Genomic DNA, 16,189 nt, shown 5'->3' with positions numbered 1-16,189 from the left:
GTAACCCACTAAGGACGCCTGGTTTTACCAGGAGCCTTTTAGCGGGTCCCGCGAGCAGATCGGGGTGCTAACAACGGGCCTGTTATTAACGGGCCCGTTGTTAGCACCCTCCCCATTCCCATTGAACCCTATGGAGGCTTGAATGGGAATGGGAATGGGTTCCTAGAATGAGGAATTACTGGGCCCTCCAAGGTCGGAATGGCCCGGTAATTCCTCATTCAAGGAACCCGGACCCGATACCTGGTAAGGGGGTAGCCATGCCGCTGATAGCGGCATGGTTACCTCCTACCATAGTTTGAGGTTGTGACATGCTTTGCGCTCTTCCCTTTGTTCCATTAGTTGATCTTTAGCTGAATAAACTGATATTATAATTTCAATTAATGTTCTTTATTGAATTGCAGCGTCAGCCGACACGTGTTTCGACTATAGCGTTGTTTTCAAGGCTGACAATATCATACATTTAAATCAATATTGATAATAAGATACATATAGAAATCATAACCATAATCATATATATATATATATATATATATATATATATATATATATATATATATATATAATCAAAATATTGGAACATTCCCGTACCCAATTGGCAGTTGATTTCAAAATTTCAAAAGGTAGTGAGTAGAGAGATGCAGTAAAATATTCTCAATCCAAAGTTGGAAATTATGTACAAACATGATTAGAAATAAATTGTCACTATTGGTTGGAAATTACTGCCTGATTTAAATGCATTTGAGGCACTTGCTTAAATGAAAATCCCAAATTATTGTCTTATCTATTAAAGTATACAAGTATCTCCTCTGTGTATACATTCATGCACATCACGTTTACATTAAACCCATATTAGCACCCAAAATCTGTGATGGGAGATAATTGTAAGTGTAGTTATGTGCACAGAGATTGTTCAGTATTAATATTATGTAATGTGCCAACTCGTGATTCCATGCGTGACAATGCAAGCTCATAGGGCTAAAATTAAAAATTGGTCTCACCTATCTTCTTATGTTGTTTAGTTATAAATCATCTCAACTTGAGAAAACGCTGTGAGGGTTGTGCCCTTTAAATAGCTATAGTATGCAAAAAAATATAATGTGGATTGAAAAAAATCGGCACGGGTGAAAATTGCCTGATGCAAAGTATAAATTAGTTCAACAAAAAATGCCTTACCTAATCAAATGTCAGGTGACCATGTAAATTGTATTCATAATAGAATGTATCTAACAGTTACTTGGATCCTTGCCGTTATGTTGTTAAGCTGCCTGCTTTGTTAATCTATTGGAGGCACAGAAAAAAGTAACACTATGAACACAGAAACACTACTCTTACTGGTGCGAAGTGAATCTTTCAATAAATGTTATCAATTATAAAAGTCTACAGGACAACACCAATAAATGCACTTACCTTATTGTATGGGTTTAATCCCTGTGTGGCCATGAGTATCAAGAAACGCGGGCATACGATCCGTTCATTCTTAACCACACTGGTCGAGAATTCAAACAATGTGATTGGTCCGTATGGACGCTAGGGTCGCGCATGCTCCATGTTGAGCCACTACTTGCTTGCACATGCGTATTATAAATGCGATCATCATATTGTGCATGCTCCAGAGAAGTTCACTACTCATTGTTCAGTGCAGACTTGGGGAGACCTTGAACAATGAGCATAACGGCAAGGATCCAAGTAACTGTCAGAGACATTCTGTTATGAATACAATTTACCTGGTCACCTGACATTTGATTAGGTAAGGCATTTTTTGTTGAGCTAATTTATACTTTGCATACGGCAATTTTCATCCGTGCCGATTTTTTCAATCCACATTATATTTGTTTGCATACTATGGCTATTTACAGGGCACAACCCTCACAGTGTTTTCTCAAGTTGAGATGATTTCTAACTAAACAACATAAGAAGATAGGGGAGACCAATTTTTAATTTTAACCCTATGAGCTTGCAATGTCACGCAGGGAATCACGAGTTGGCACATTACTTAATATTAATACTGAACAATCTCTGTGCACATAACTACACATACAATTATCTCCCATCACAGATTTTGGGTGCTAATATGGGTTTAACGTAAATGAGATGAGCATGATTGTATACACAGAGGAGATACTTGTATACTTTAATAGATAAGAAAATAATTTGGGATTCTCATTTAAGCAAGTGCCTAAAATGCATTTAAATCAGGCAGTAATTTCCAACCAATAGTGACAACTTATATCTGATCATGTTTGTACTTAATTTCCAATTTTGGATTGAGAATATCTTACTGCATCTCTCTACTCTATTATTCTTGCTCCTCACTACCTTTTGAAATTTTGAAATCAACTACCAATTGGGTACGTGAATTGTCCATTATTTCAATTCTATAGATATGATTACAGTTATGTTTTCTATATGTATCTTATTTTCAATGTTGATTTAAATGTATGATATTGTCAGCCTTGAAAACGACGCTATAGTCGAAACACATGTCGGCTGATGCTGCAATTCAATAAAGAACATTCATTGAAATTATAATATCAGTTTATCCAGCTAAAGATCAACTAATGGAACAAAGGGAAGAGCGCAAAGCATGTTACAACCTCAAACTGTTGTTCTAAATATTAGGTGTTAGCGAGTACACCTTTTTGTGAACTGTGCATTGCAGCTTGGTCCGTTTTACCAGACTTGTATGTGGGCACAAGCGCACAATTGAGATGCTTACTCACATTTTGAATGTTTGACTTACCTCCTACCATGTAATGACCCCCAATGTCTTCATCTGGACAGCCTGGCCTCTGCCCAACAGTTAGGAGGCAAACCAATTCAGGAAAGTAACTGTGAAACCCATCCTGTTGATGAAGAAGGCAAGAAGGATGCAGTGTTTGACATTGTTGAATGCATAGGAGAGGTCAAGTATGATGAGGAGTCCTGAGTCGACCGTATCCATGATTTGGAAGGTACGGTCCAGCACTTGGATGGTAACCCTGTGAAAGCTAAGTGTGAAAGCTGCACTTGGTGCAAAACCCCAACTGATAGTCATGTAGGATGTGTAGTTCTTTCATTCTGGCAAGTAGCTGTGTAGATTTTGTCAATATACGAGAGGTTTGTAATGGGCCAGTAGTTGGCCATGTCATCTGGGTATAGGCCGTCTTTTTTGAAAGAATTCATAAAAGTATGATCCAGGAATGACTCTTCAGTGAGTGAAACATTAATTATTCAGAGGAATGCTTTAGGTGGTAGACCCATCATTTGGTTAATGATGGAGGCCAGGATGATATTGTAAGAGTAGTAGGCAGTTTTGAGGAAGGCAAATGTGTTTAGGAGGTCACGCGGTGGGTGAGAAGAGATCATTCTGTCCAGAGGGGCAGTCTTAGTGCAAGGGATCAGGGGGAATAACATTGAGGGAGTTTGATGTCATGATGTGTCATATTTTGTCAATTTTTCCAATGAAAAGGTTGCTGATACGTCACATTTTTTCTGAGTTGTGGGTACCCTGGATTGGGTGAGGGCTTAGTACAAAAATGTTACTACTTCAAAAAGGGACTTTGCTCCTATTAGAGTCTGCTGCAGTTTCGGTGCTGTAGTCACAGCTTTGGCCTCACAGATCAGAATCCCATGGTTGGAGCATAGATATTTGAGGTTGATGTAATCCCTGGGGTAATGGTTTTCACATCACTGCGGCTCTGACTGAGCATTTGTTGGAGGTGAGCTCTGGGTGTACCAAAGGTTTGGTCTCAGTGAGGCTTGTTTTAAGGGGGCACGACTGCCCACCAGTTTCATAGCAGAGTTGTTGAATAATTCTAGGAGGACTGAAACATTACATGTGTGGGGAATCTCTGCAAAGTCTACTTCTAGCTCATTGACTGAGAAGGTTTTGAATGAGCATCTCTAAGCCAGGGGACATTTAGCCTGTCCTTTATAGGCCATGGTTGAGTGGGTATTGACAGTGGGATGGTGGAGTGATCAGCCTATTCGAGTGGGATAGTGTCTGTGCAGGTGAAGAGGGACGATGATGTAAAGACTATGAGCCTCATTATAACTATGCCGGTCCGGTAACAACGGTGCCGATAAGTCTACTGACACCAATGTTAACTGGGCCGGCACAGTATGACTCTGCAGGCGGGTGTCTGGCCCGCCTGTGCCAGGGTCAGACCTGGCGGGCGGAATGGCACCCATCCACAGAACGGCACCAACCCGCAGAGGTTCATGGAAGCACTGGCACCGTTGTTAACGATGCCGGTGCTTCCTGGTCCCCATTCCGATTGAGTCCTGTGGGACTCCAATTGGAATGGGGATTTACAATTACCGGCGCCTGTCTTCCCGGAACACTGAGGTTGTAAAGCCCAGGTGTTTCCAGCAAGCCAGGCGCCGATAGAATGTACAAGTCCAGCGGCAACCTGCTAGTTTTACCAGCACAGTCACGGGCAGACTTGTAATGAGGGCCTATGTCTAGGGTGTTGTCTTTGATGTGTGGTTGGAGAACACACATTTCGTCTGGTCCAAGATCTGGTCAGTGCAAACATCATGCTTCAATTGTGGCTGTCAACGTGAAACTCAGGAACATTAAAATCTCAGAGAAAGACATCATCAGTGTTTGCTAATTTGTCAGAGGACAGAAAATTTGAGATGTTGTCAATGAAAGAATTTCTCCTGTAAAATGGTCTGTAAATGAGGTTCAAGTTGATGGATTCTATCTAAGATAAAGGAAGCTATCAAATGAGTATTTCAAAAAAGCATGTTCTGGGAGAGGGGAAAGTGGAGCATGGTCAATTGCTCCTGTGTGTAATTGCCAATCCATCGCTTTCCCTTCTTGTCTGGTCAGCATGTTGGATTCAGGAGCTGAGGATAGGAGCATGTCAAAAACATGGTGGGCAGGCAGGGTAAATCATGTTTTGTGATGCAGGGGGTGTCTAGCTTGTTGTGCGAGATGAGGCTGTGATCTCAGTGATGTGAGCGACTGCTGAGCGAGTGTTGATCAGCATGAGGGGGTGTGTTAATGCGGTCCATGTGCTTTAGATGTGGGAAAGGGGATATTGAAATGGTGTGCTAGAGTTTCTTTCTGGGGCTTTGCAGAATGCTCTGCGGTTTGAACCCTAGCAAGTGTGGGGAGGAGATGTGGATGGAAGAGACACATGGTGACATCGTATGGTGAGTAATTGTGAAGCAACTACTTTGTAGCTGAAATACAAATACATGGTCTGACTGTTCGCCTTCTCAGGCGCAATCCTTATCTTTGTCCATCCTTTGCTGAGGATGCCTAAGGAGGACTAGCGCAAACGGAGGAAGGTGGGAAACTGGGACTGGGCAGAGGAGCTGAGTGGCAAGGCCTGGTAACATGACCAACGGCCTCCTCAATGCCATCTACCTGGAGCTGACCTGAGACCCCTATGTAGACACCTGGAAGGCAGGAAACTTGAGGTGGGCTGAGCAGCTTAGTGGCTTGGTCTAGTCATGTGACCAGCAGCCTCTTCAGTAATGTCTGCTTGGAACTGGCCTGGAATCCTTAGGCAGCTGCATGGAAGGCAGGAAATGGTTATTGGGCGGAGCTGACGAATGGCAGGATCTAGTCATGAGACCAGGAGTTCTCTATGCCCTCTGCCTGGAGCTGGCCTGCAGTTCTTTTGCAGCTGTCAGGAAAGTGGGGACCTGTTGGTGGGTGGAGCAGCCACATGACAGAACTTAGTCATGTGACCAGCAGCCTCTGCATTGCTGTCTTGCCTTAAGCTGGCCTGGAGTCATTGTGCAGCTGCCTGGAAGGCACGAAACTGGTGGTGGACGGAGACGTTGAGTAGCAGGGCCATGTGACATCCAGTAGCCTCCTTAAAGCTGTTTCAATAAATATAGTTCCAAAATTACAGTTATTGGGGAAGCCATAACATCTTTGACTTCCTCTTCTTGTTGTTGTGTTGTGCCAGAATTGAAGTATTGCATAATAATATTTACTTCTGGTTTGTAAAGGTCATTGAGACTCTTTAAACATTTCTCAGACTTGGAGAAGACGTCAGCTTCTTATTCAGCCACATCAAACTATCTCAGTCTTTTTAGCACACATTGACCATAATGGCCTAAAAAAGTAGAACCCATTGCATTGTTCTTTTTATACTTGCGATCCATATGCTGCTAGGATAAAGTACAAGCACTCCTTGCTGCCTTTGTTCAAAAGCAAGGGAACATACAAAAGTAGAAACAAGAGTGCCCTGGGAGTACACCTTGTTATTAAAAGTAGCAACCATGTTTAACACCACTGGCATGCAGCTGTGCGGCATTGGTTCCACTGCAAGTGCTGGTGTCCTGCTCCAGATGCTGTAGATTCTGCAGGGGGTCTATCTTCCTTCCCAATGTCTTCTTACCCAAATTCATAAATGTGCACTTGATGCCCCTAAACTGGCCCACTGAGACACCTGCAGGAACCTTTGTTCAACTGCAAACTCTCCTCTCTGCATCCACAGGAGGCTGTTCTATGACTGCTTTGTTGGCTTAGGTATACCAGAGGGACTGGGGGTCACACTACGTGCTCATTGTTCCAGCTCCCAGGGCCCAACAACAAACCCTCCCCCAGTGCATTACACAAACAGACAGACAGGGATCCCAGACTCACAGCTCCTAATCCTGTGTCGGGGCATTTTGTTTGATTTATACGTCACAACATGAGGCTCTTCCCAAAAACCTACAAGAAGACAGGATTGGGTGGTTGGGGTGATAGTACCTATGCACGTCACCTATAGATACTATTCTATTGGTACTCACATGTCAGGTGAAATGCCTGCCACTTACCAAAAAAACTAACTATTACATAGTTGCAGGGTTGCAGGATTAACATTTACCCTTGCCTTCTGCCATCCAGCCCTGGATTTCTGCAACCTGATTTGCTGGAGCTGATCTTCCTAGGACTGGGACTCTTCTCTGTTCTCAGCGCTCAGTGCACCTTTTCAAGGTGATGAGAAAGACTATGTGTTCCCAAATGTAACCGTCAGTGCTACCATTTCTGCCTATGGGAGTGCCCTCAGTGTTGCAATGTTGTCAAAGATTGCATGTTTTACTTCATGTCTGTGTTGCTGTGAAGTGTTTGTCTTCCCATTGCGGGTGAATTACCATTGTCTGGCTCGGCTGCACCATGTGGTTGAGGACCATGTACTCAAGCTCTCTGGTCTGCATTTTATGAGGATTCATTCCGTTTCCTACAGATGGCTCCTTGTCTCTTAGCTTCATAATACGCTGTTTGTCTCTGACCTTGGCTGTGAGCCCTAGCCTGCTTTTTTGTGAAGCCTAGTTCTGCTTTTCTACGCCTCTCGTCTTGTAGCCTCATGTAATCACATTATAGTTATACTATGATTTCTCTATATACTGTGCTATGTTTCTTATAGGTTAGTGGTCTTCTGTCCTTCCTGCCAGGCTCCTTATATAATCCTGTAGTTCCATAGGGTTACTTGCAATGAGCGTCTGCAAGCTTGCTCTGCATGTCATATTTTGCCTTGCATTCAGCGTTTCTGCACTTGGCTAATTAGAAAAATAATAAACTATTTTGACAGTATGTATATTTATCTGTCCCCTATCTACATAACTGTGTAAGAATGTTCTTTGTGTGAGCATGTGTGTGTCCGTGGCTGAGAGTGTGCTTTGTGACTAACGTGGCTATGTCGTGGCATCGGTAATGACGTCAGCAGAATGGTTTTCTTTTGTTAGTAGATCTGATCCATCGAGGCATTTGGATGCATGATCAGGGTAGCGGCACCGGTATCCATAAAGTCATTCGGTGGATAAGGTTTGAATGGCTTTGTGAGTTCTTGACACTTCGGGCTGTCCTGTTCATGGGAGTGAGAACCTCTCTTCCATTTCTCCCTCATCTTCTCCGTTTTAGGGACACTGCACAATAGTTATAAAACAGTGGTGGGCAAGTTGCAGACCTCCATATATTTTTGCCTGCAACTCCCATGATCCATTACCATTGGCTATACTGGCTAGGGCTGATGAGAGTTGTAGGCCAAAACATCTGGATGCCAGCAGGTTGCACTGAACTGTTAAAGAAGAAAGGCCACTGCATGTTTACTTCTCTAATGTTCCTTGAAGGACATTTGTTCAATTATTATAGGCAGCAGAGGAAGTTGAAACAAGGACATGTTGGTACTCTGGCTGCATCCAAAAAGGATGGAGTGGGATGGCAGGACAGATGGGACCTGAAGTGGGTGGGGGTATGGGGGTTGGGAGAGGGACCAGACAGGGCAGTCCGATGGTTGATCTTTGGTTTGCAATGTTCAATGGATTTGCGGGTATTGTTGTCAGACTAGACATTAGCTGGAATAATAATAAACTAATGGCACTTGATTCATTGTTTGATGTTACTGCTTGAGAGAGCTACCTCAAAGACATTCCAGGAGAACTTGTTTTGGGTGTGAGGGATGAGACGATAAAGTGTGGGAATGGTCATGGGGACCAAAATGGCCATGGGCAGCCAATGGGTGAGTAAATAACAAAACCACATCCTCAGATTGGGTGTCCCTCCTCACATGCCCTCTTCTGCTTAGCTTTTCTCAGGGCAATACTTTTGTCTTACAAGCACAACCTAACCACTAAACAATGTAAATGGACTGATGTAAACCTATAGTACAATCAAATGTGTCCCTCTGTGTCTTGGCTCTTCTGGTGAGTCACTCTCCTCTGGTTCTTGGCTCCCTTAGGAGCTGATCCTCTGGTCCACTCTTTGACTGGTCCTTGACCCCCTGGTGAGTCATTGTCAAATAAAAAAAAAAAAAAGGCTTCCATTTTCTGTGTGCTGTTTCTGTTTAAAGTGCACTTTGAAAGCCTCAAGTTCCCACTCTTGAATAGTGTGTTTCAGCAGGCACGCTTACCATTGTATTGAGAAAGATATGGTAACAATAGTGGCTTCAAAATTACTCTACCTCCCACCCTAACTGAAAATATATCGCACCGAAAAAAGACAGGTTACAAAATGGTACATATATCATCTGGACACACATATATTCACCAAATTTCCATAAACACCAATCTAACCCACCATAGATACACCAATGCACCTCCTCACACTCCTTAAGCACCACTCTGACAGACCCACAGACAAACACACAAACAAGTATCTTAAGAACCTGGAGTGTACCTTTTGTATTGCACAAGACAACTCAAACAATATCTATACCAAATAAAGCTGCATCTTCAGGTGTGCACACATCACATTTTAACAAAGCAATCTTGTCCAGGTCTCCGTCTACATCAGTAGTCTCCTTCCCCATTGCTGGCAGATCTTGAAGCCCTTAGTAGGTGAGAAAATGGCAGCAGGTGTGCCATAAAAGATGCAATAAAATAACATAACCGGACATATAAAAGAGGTTTGATCATTCTCCTGTGGGTTGCTGCTCTGTAGGGCCCAAGCAACGTCTGTGACAGCAGCAGGAGAGAAAATTAATGTTGTTGTAAAAGTATATTTTGCATGACTACCGTATGATAGTAAACATTGGCCTAAGCATATTCGCATCACACTGTAAATCATATTTGACTGAACCCGGAATAGGCTGACTATGCCACCATTTTAAGTTATCCGCAATTTGCATTAACTCCTGCTTTCTGTCCCATGTTAGAATTTGTGTTTTCGGCTCCAGCAAAGCAAAATTAACTTTGTACTGTTTCAACGTAGATTGGGATGCTGAAGTTGCTAAGGTGGATTGTTTGTCCTGCACTAAGGAAACCTAGGAGTTAAACAAGAGCCGTGCTAATCGATGATTTAGATGCCATCTGTACCAACAGTGTCTTCCCCATTCAAATAGAGAAACAGAATGATGAATAGCTGAACATCTGCTTTTGCAGAAATCTTTATTTTCGCTCCTTGAAACTAAGCTGACTTTAAACTTAAGAACAAATGGTAGACAAATATAAGTAAAGGAATAAGGACTATTTATTTATTTATTTGTAATGCGCCAGTAACTCACGAGTATCGGGCGCAGAAACAAGAATACAAAAGACAGAACATATATGTGACGGGACAAATCAACTAGAGATATCTAATGATCAGTGAGTCATAGGTGGCGTTATCAGTCGAAGAGGTAGGTTTTTACTAGCCTACGAAAGTGCAAGTAGTTGGGTCCTTTCCTTATGTTGACTGGCATATTATTCCAGATACCTGCTGTGATAACAGGAAAGGATTTACCCAGGCCCAGCTTGCGTTTGTGTGGCGCTACTGTGATACTATTTTGATCCATAGATTTTAGGGTGTTACCTTTGTGTCCAATGTTTGAAAAACATATGTTGTGTTTAACATAAAACAACAAATTATTCAATGAATGTTTGAACATGTATTAGTTATGCTGAAAGGCTATGTAGCCTAGGTAAATGTGTTAAACGAAGAGGAGCTGGACGATGTGTCCGGGATTGTAATAAAAATGTATAAATACTCATGTTTTAGAAATGTCCAGCACTCTCTCATCTCATGGTGTCTGCTTGCACACATTGCGGGGTGTTGAGAGCCAGACATCTGTTCTGTTAAAATAAAGTGCACTTGTACCATAGTACTCATGAATGGCGTATTTCTATTATGTGGTATTAAGCCTTGATATTATTTTAATCTTTCATTGTATCTGCCAGAATTAGTGTAGCAAATATTCTAGCGTAGCGGAGTAGCGGACTGGCTGGCTGCTGAGACTATATATTTGCCTTTCAAATCAAGTGATCTAGGACTGAGGAAGGGCCAGTGCACAAATAGGGACATTTTAAGTGACATTTTAAGTGACAGCTCTGGAATTAACAGAGGAGCAAGAGTGTACACTATTTTCTTCCTATGCATTAAATATGCCCCATATCAAGGGTGCATTTTTTCCAAACAAGATGATTAAGTTCACACTATTTGAAATAAGGATTCACTTTTGTGCAGTTAGGATTAAATAATTGACCAGCATCACACACTTTGGCTAAACAGTGAAACTGGGATTTTAAGCCACTCTGCAAATTTGACAACACACCTTCCCAGCTTTACTTGGTATACCAGCCAAAATATGGAATGAATTACTTACAATCATCAGAGCTGAGCCTTCCTTCCACAAATTTAGAAACAACGTAAAAACGTGGCTCATTCAGCATGAATGTTAACAACTTACCACCATTTATTCTATTTCACAGATGTCTAATGTAATGTTTGATCTGATGCTACTGTATAGCTTATTGTATATCGGCTGCAAAGTCTAACTACATACTGTAAAATTATTTTTGATGCCTATTGCAAAAATGACTTGATGTAACTGTAACTATATTGTCCGTTTAAATGTAAATATTCTCATCCTGCAACTGTAAGAAATGTGCCCAGATGCCTCAGGGCTCGGCACGCTATATAAACAAAATACAATACAATACTATAAATATTTTGTTTTTGGATTTCAAGGCCTAAAATAATACTGTCTTAAAGAGTTTACTCACAAAACACACACATTGGAGAATAAAGCCACATGACAACATGTAAATCCGTATGGCAACATGTTAATCCAAAAGGATATCATTGCAGCTTTAATTTTCACATCCTGAATAGTAAACTAGAAGTTCAAGAATGCAAGACTGAAAAATCTATTTGTTTTTTTAATTAATTGATTCTGTAGGTTGTGCCTCAAAATAGAATTGATTGAAGCCAAATCTACAAACTGTTATATAGATAACCACATGATTATAATTTTCGGGTAAACAAAATCGATCTCTAATGTGACCATACCCTCAAACAAATGGAAAGCAGAGACTAAATAAACATAGGAGCCAAGTGGACAAGTAATTATATTTATAATTGTTCATTTATAATGTGCTTAATACCAACACATGGTTTCTAAGCACGGGATCGGTATTCGAACCTGTGTTGTGCTGAGCAGTCTCGCTTCCTAGACAAACTTGTTGCCCCTGAGCTATCCTTCCTCCACAAGACAGTGGGCCTCATTACGACCCTGGCGGAAATCGCGGTGCAAAATGCACCATGGAGCACGGCGGAAAGCTGCCGATAGCGCCATGGGGGTTGGCGGATTTTCCGCCCCATTCCGACCTTGGCGGGGCGGTAAATCCCCAACCCCCATTTTACCCTTCCCCATTCCCATTTTTGCCCCATAGGGTATAATGGGAGTGGGGAAGGCGTTAATTACGCCACCGTTAAATACGGTGGCGTAATTAACAACAAGGTCCCGTAGCGCCATGGATTTCTCCGCCCGGAAAAACCAGGCGGAAAACGCTCCATGGCGCTACGGGAACTCGTAGTAGGGCGGACGGGTCCGCCGCGAATAACGCTGGCGTAAACCCACTCCGCCAGGGTCGTAATGAGACCCAGTGTAATGATCCCATATTCAATAAGAACAGAGTTGGTGCTTAGAATGAGTCTCTGTAAGGCTCATTTGGGGCAAATCTGCTGGCTCAAAGTTGCTAAGAGGCAACAACCCTTGCATTCTGCCTTGCAGTAAATCCTGGAAGAAACGTCAGCTCAATAGAGGCAACTCAAAAGCGGGTGACGTTAGAGCTAACACTGTGGTTCAGGCTGTGGTTATCATTCAAGGGGTGGGTGCTTTTACACGGACAGGAACTTTGAGGCAGAGCGGCTGCCAACTTCCACATGCCAACGATGGAGTTGGTTGCCCACAAACAGGAAATGGGCCACAGATTTTGAATATGCTTGAAAAAGATGCATTATTTCAATTCCACATGTGGCAGAGAGGAGTAGGTATGGCCCAAACCTGGGTGAGATTCAAAGCAGGCAAGACATCCTATCTCTCTCTTTCTTTAGTGCTAGGGCAAGCTGGTACATGATAAAAGTGTAGCAAGAAAGTATTGTGATAATCCTGAAATGTTTTACCATTCCTGTGTAGCTTATTTGAAAACCAAGAGGGAGCTGGGGTTCGGGTGCTTTGACAATCTTAGAATGCCCTTCATGCAAGACATGCTGGGTGGATGGCGCGACCTTCCAGAAATAAACCCTGGCTGACAGGGAGGAAGCATCATTCAGGGTGCTCTGGTATGGGTTGGCAGGGTAAAAGGATTCTCCTCAGTTCATTTTCAGAAATCATGTGCCCACCAATGGCACGAAGAGACTGGTTTGCATTAAAGTTATGGATCGACAAATGTCAATTTATCACAAAGATGTGATCTAAATGATATAATTGAATCCAGACTCGCCACCTCATTTCTGCATTTAAGGAAGAAGTTTAAGATCCTCCTCTTCAAGGAATGGCTCATCCCTAACACCAAGGCCCACACACCCTCCACTCCCTACCCTAAATGCATCTGGGTAGTCTGCTCCCCCCTGTTTCCTCCCCTGGTTCCTTGTACATCTCTTGCTACCAAATTGCCCGTCCTCGTCCTCTCCCACTTTTAGTTCCTTGTTCCCTTGTATCTCTGTTTCCCTCACTGTGTTATTACCCCTATGATCTGTTAAGTGCTCTATTTCTTCCTAATGATAATAATCATCATCATCATCATCATCATAATAATAATAATAAATAATAATAATAATAATAAGTAGCCAACATGGAGCTGGATGGTCTATGAGTGCAGGTGACCTGCTGGAAGTCCCTTCAAAGGAGTTCTCATTCAATGTCCATGAATCAGCATTCCCTTGCACTCCAGGAATCTGCTGACTTCCTGCCCTGTCTGTCCTGTCTGGCTTCATTCCTCAAACATGCCAGACCTTCATCTGACGCATGCCTGGCACACCTTGGGATATCACATATTTCTCCCAGGCAATAATTCTTAATGTATCTAGAGAAGAGGGTTTGCCACCACCAGAATCTCACACTTTGTGATGAAATGTCAATCCGTCAGGAGGCGGCTCTTGGTAAGTTATAACTTCCGGGTTGTCCTAAATGGGGGAACTGCGCTGTCTTAATGAAGGCTGCTCACTCAACTTTCACATGTTACAGCAGCAAATATACAAAAGGTGCATTGTTTCATGCTTACAGCTTGACTCCCTATAGCGTCTCTCTGCAAATAGATCCATATATGCCAAGATTGGTCATTCCATTATGGGGACACTACTCCAGCCCATGTGTTAAAATGACATTCTGGGAATTGTAGTCCTGTATTTCTAAGGGTGAACTACAAGTCCCAGAACGTCAAGTTAAAACCAAGACTGGACTAGCATCTCCTGAACGAAATGGATAATCTTAGCATGTATTTAGATGGGCCTCAGAATATTTCACTTTCTCGTTTGCTTTAGTTATTTTTACATGGTTAAGTGGTACTAATCGAGGCCCTTGTATCTCTAGGTGTTTAGGTTTTACTTTTCTGCAGAATAGAATTCATGGCCATGTTAAGAAGGGAGGCTGGGTGTCTCAGAAGCCCGGCTGAGACTGGACGGTTCAGGTGGGATTTTTTACCTTATATTGGGTGACTTGCCTGCTGAGATTATCGGTCTTTCTAATTCCTGGAGTTTCCAGGCCCCAAACCTGTCCCCTCGCGCTGAGACCCATGCACCCATGTTAGGGCGCCCGGGGCCGATGTTATGGGCACAGCACTTAAGTCTATATTATGCCAACATTTGGTTCTCTTTGGAGCAGCCTTAGAGGTCACTGGTCCAAAACCATTTTTATAAATAAGTTCACAAGGAGGGGGCGGGACACATTTACACACTTTGTATTTGTTATAGCAAAACATACATGTATTAGTTATCTACATATATCTGTATGAGTTATATCTGTTCATGTAAAAAGCTTCACTGACACCATGTTCCTTCTCTCGTTGGTTATCACACAACCAAAGCACTAATTCTTTCATGGCTAAAACAGAGTCGGCCTCCTTGGCTACGGGCTCTAGGGATCAGACCAGCAGGAGATAGAGAGGGAGGGGAGGGGGCGGAAGGGGTAGAAGGACTGGCTGGCCCAGACACCTTGGGAGCATTCCAGAATTCTCTGGTCTACTTCATATGGTGTTTGGTATTCAAGGGCTACTTCTCCAGTCCCAAATAATTCAGGGAACTACTTCCTGAAAAGTCCTCTGATTCTCAATTGGATTGGCCTGTTACCATTTACCCCTAGGCCACTGTGAGCTCTGTCTCAAATGTATCTGCAGTTCGACTTAAACACTGTGCTTGACAGAAGACCCAGCCTAGTGTCTGGATCTTCAAACCCTGGCAGCAAGCGAGGAATAACCTGAGCTTGCCGGGGACTTCCAGGAAACTGTCAGGCAGGCTTGGTTACTGAGTAGGGTCGTGTAATCTTGATTTCATGCAACCACAGGAGGTCTATGGCCATGAGTATGGCCTCGTCATCACCCCTACATGGTTATGAGGGCTCCCTAATGCTTGGGAATTCAGGGCATCAGACAAATCAGCTAAATAGAGATTAAAGAGGCTGGGGGCAAGAATGCCCCCCTGCCTCACCCCTCTCTCTGTAGGCATCAGAGTTGATAAATGACCTTGGGAATCTGCCTGACCTGAATACTCGTTTTTCATGCAGATGATAGACGTCCTGTGGTTGGATGACTTCAAGATTACACAACCTACTCAATAACCAAGCCTGCCTGACAGTTTCCTGGAAGTCCCCAGCAAGCTCAGGTTACCCCTCGCTTGCTGCCAGGGTTTGAAGATCCAGACACCAGACTGGGTCTTCTGTCAAGCACAGTGTTTAAGGCAAAATGCAGATACATTTGAGACAGGGTTCACAGCGGCCTAGGGGTAAATGGTAACAGGCCAATCCAATTGAGAATCAGAGGACTTTTCAGGTAGTAGATCGCTCAAAACCCTCTCCCTCACCTCTAAATGTCTTAACAACATAGCTCCCCCCTACCAAGAGAATCTCAAACCGTCCCACTAGAACAACCAATGCCTATACTTTAGTGGTGCCCAGATACAAAAAGAGTACAGCTGGCGGCTCCAGTTTTCCGGTCATAGCTGCGCAAACTTGGAACAGACTCCATCTGGATCTCAGAATGGACCAACCCTACCCTAGCTTCAGGCGGAAAGTCCTCACCTGGATACATTCCAATGACACTTAGCTCGACCTCCCCACTGCCACTTGCTCTAGAGACCCCTGATGATTGTAACTAGATTAATTGGTTTCTGGTCAACTAGCTTTAACTGTATTTTCTCACCTGCTTGTACATGCACCTTGTTTTTAATATGAACTGTAAAGCTGTATTTTCCTGTAACCAAGTTCTCAAGTATCCTTGTATTGTCTGTGCCCAGCTACCCTTTGGGTTTGGTTTTGCGCTATACCAAATAAACAAACAAACAAACATG

The sequence above is a fragment of the Ambystoma mexicanum genome, chromosome 13 (genome assembly GCF_040938575.1).
Source record: "Ambystoma mexicanum isolate Mex_15411 chromosome 13, UKY_AmexF1_1, whole genome shotgun sequence".
Lineage (NCBI taxonomy): Eukaryota > Metazoa > Chordata > Amphibia > Caudata > Ambystomatidae > Ambystoma > Ambystoma mexicanum.
This window is presented reverse-complemented; position numbering follows the sequence as displayed.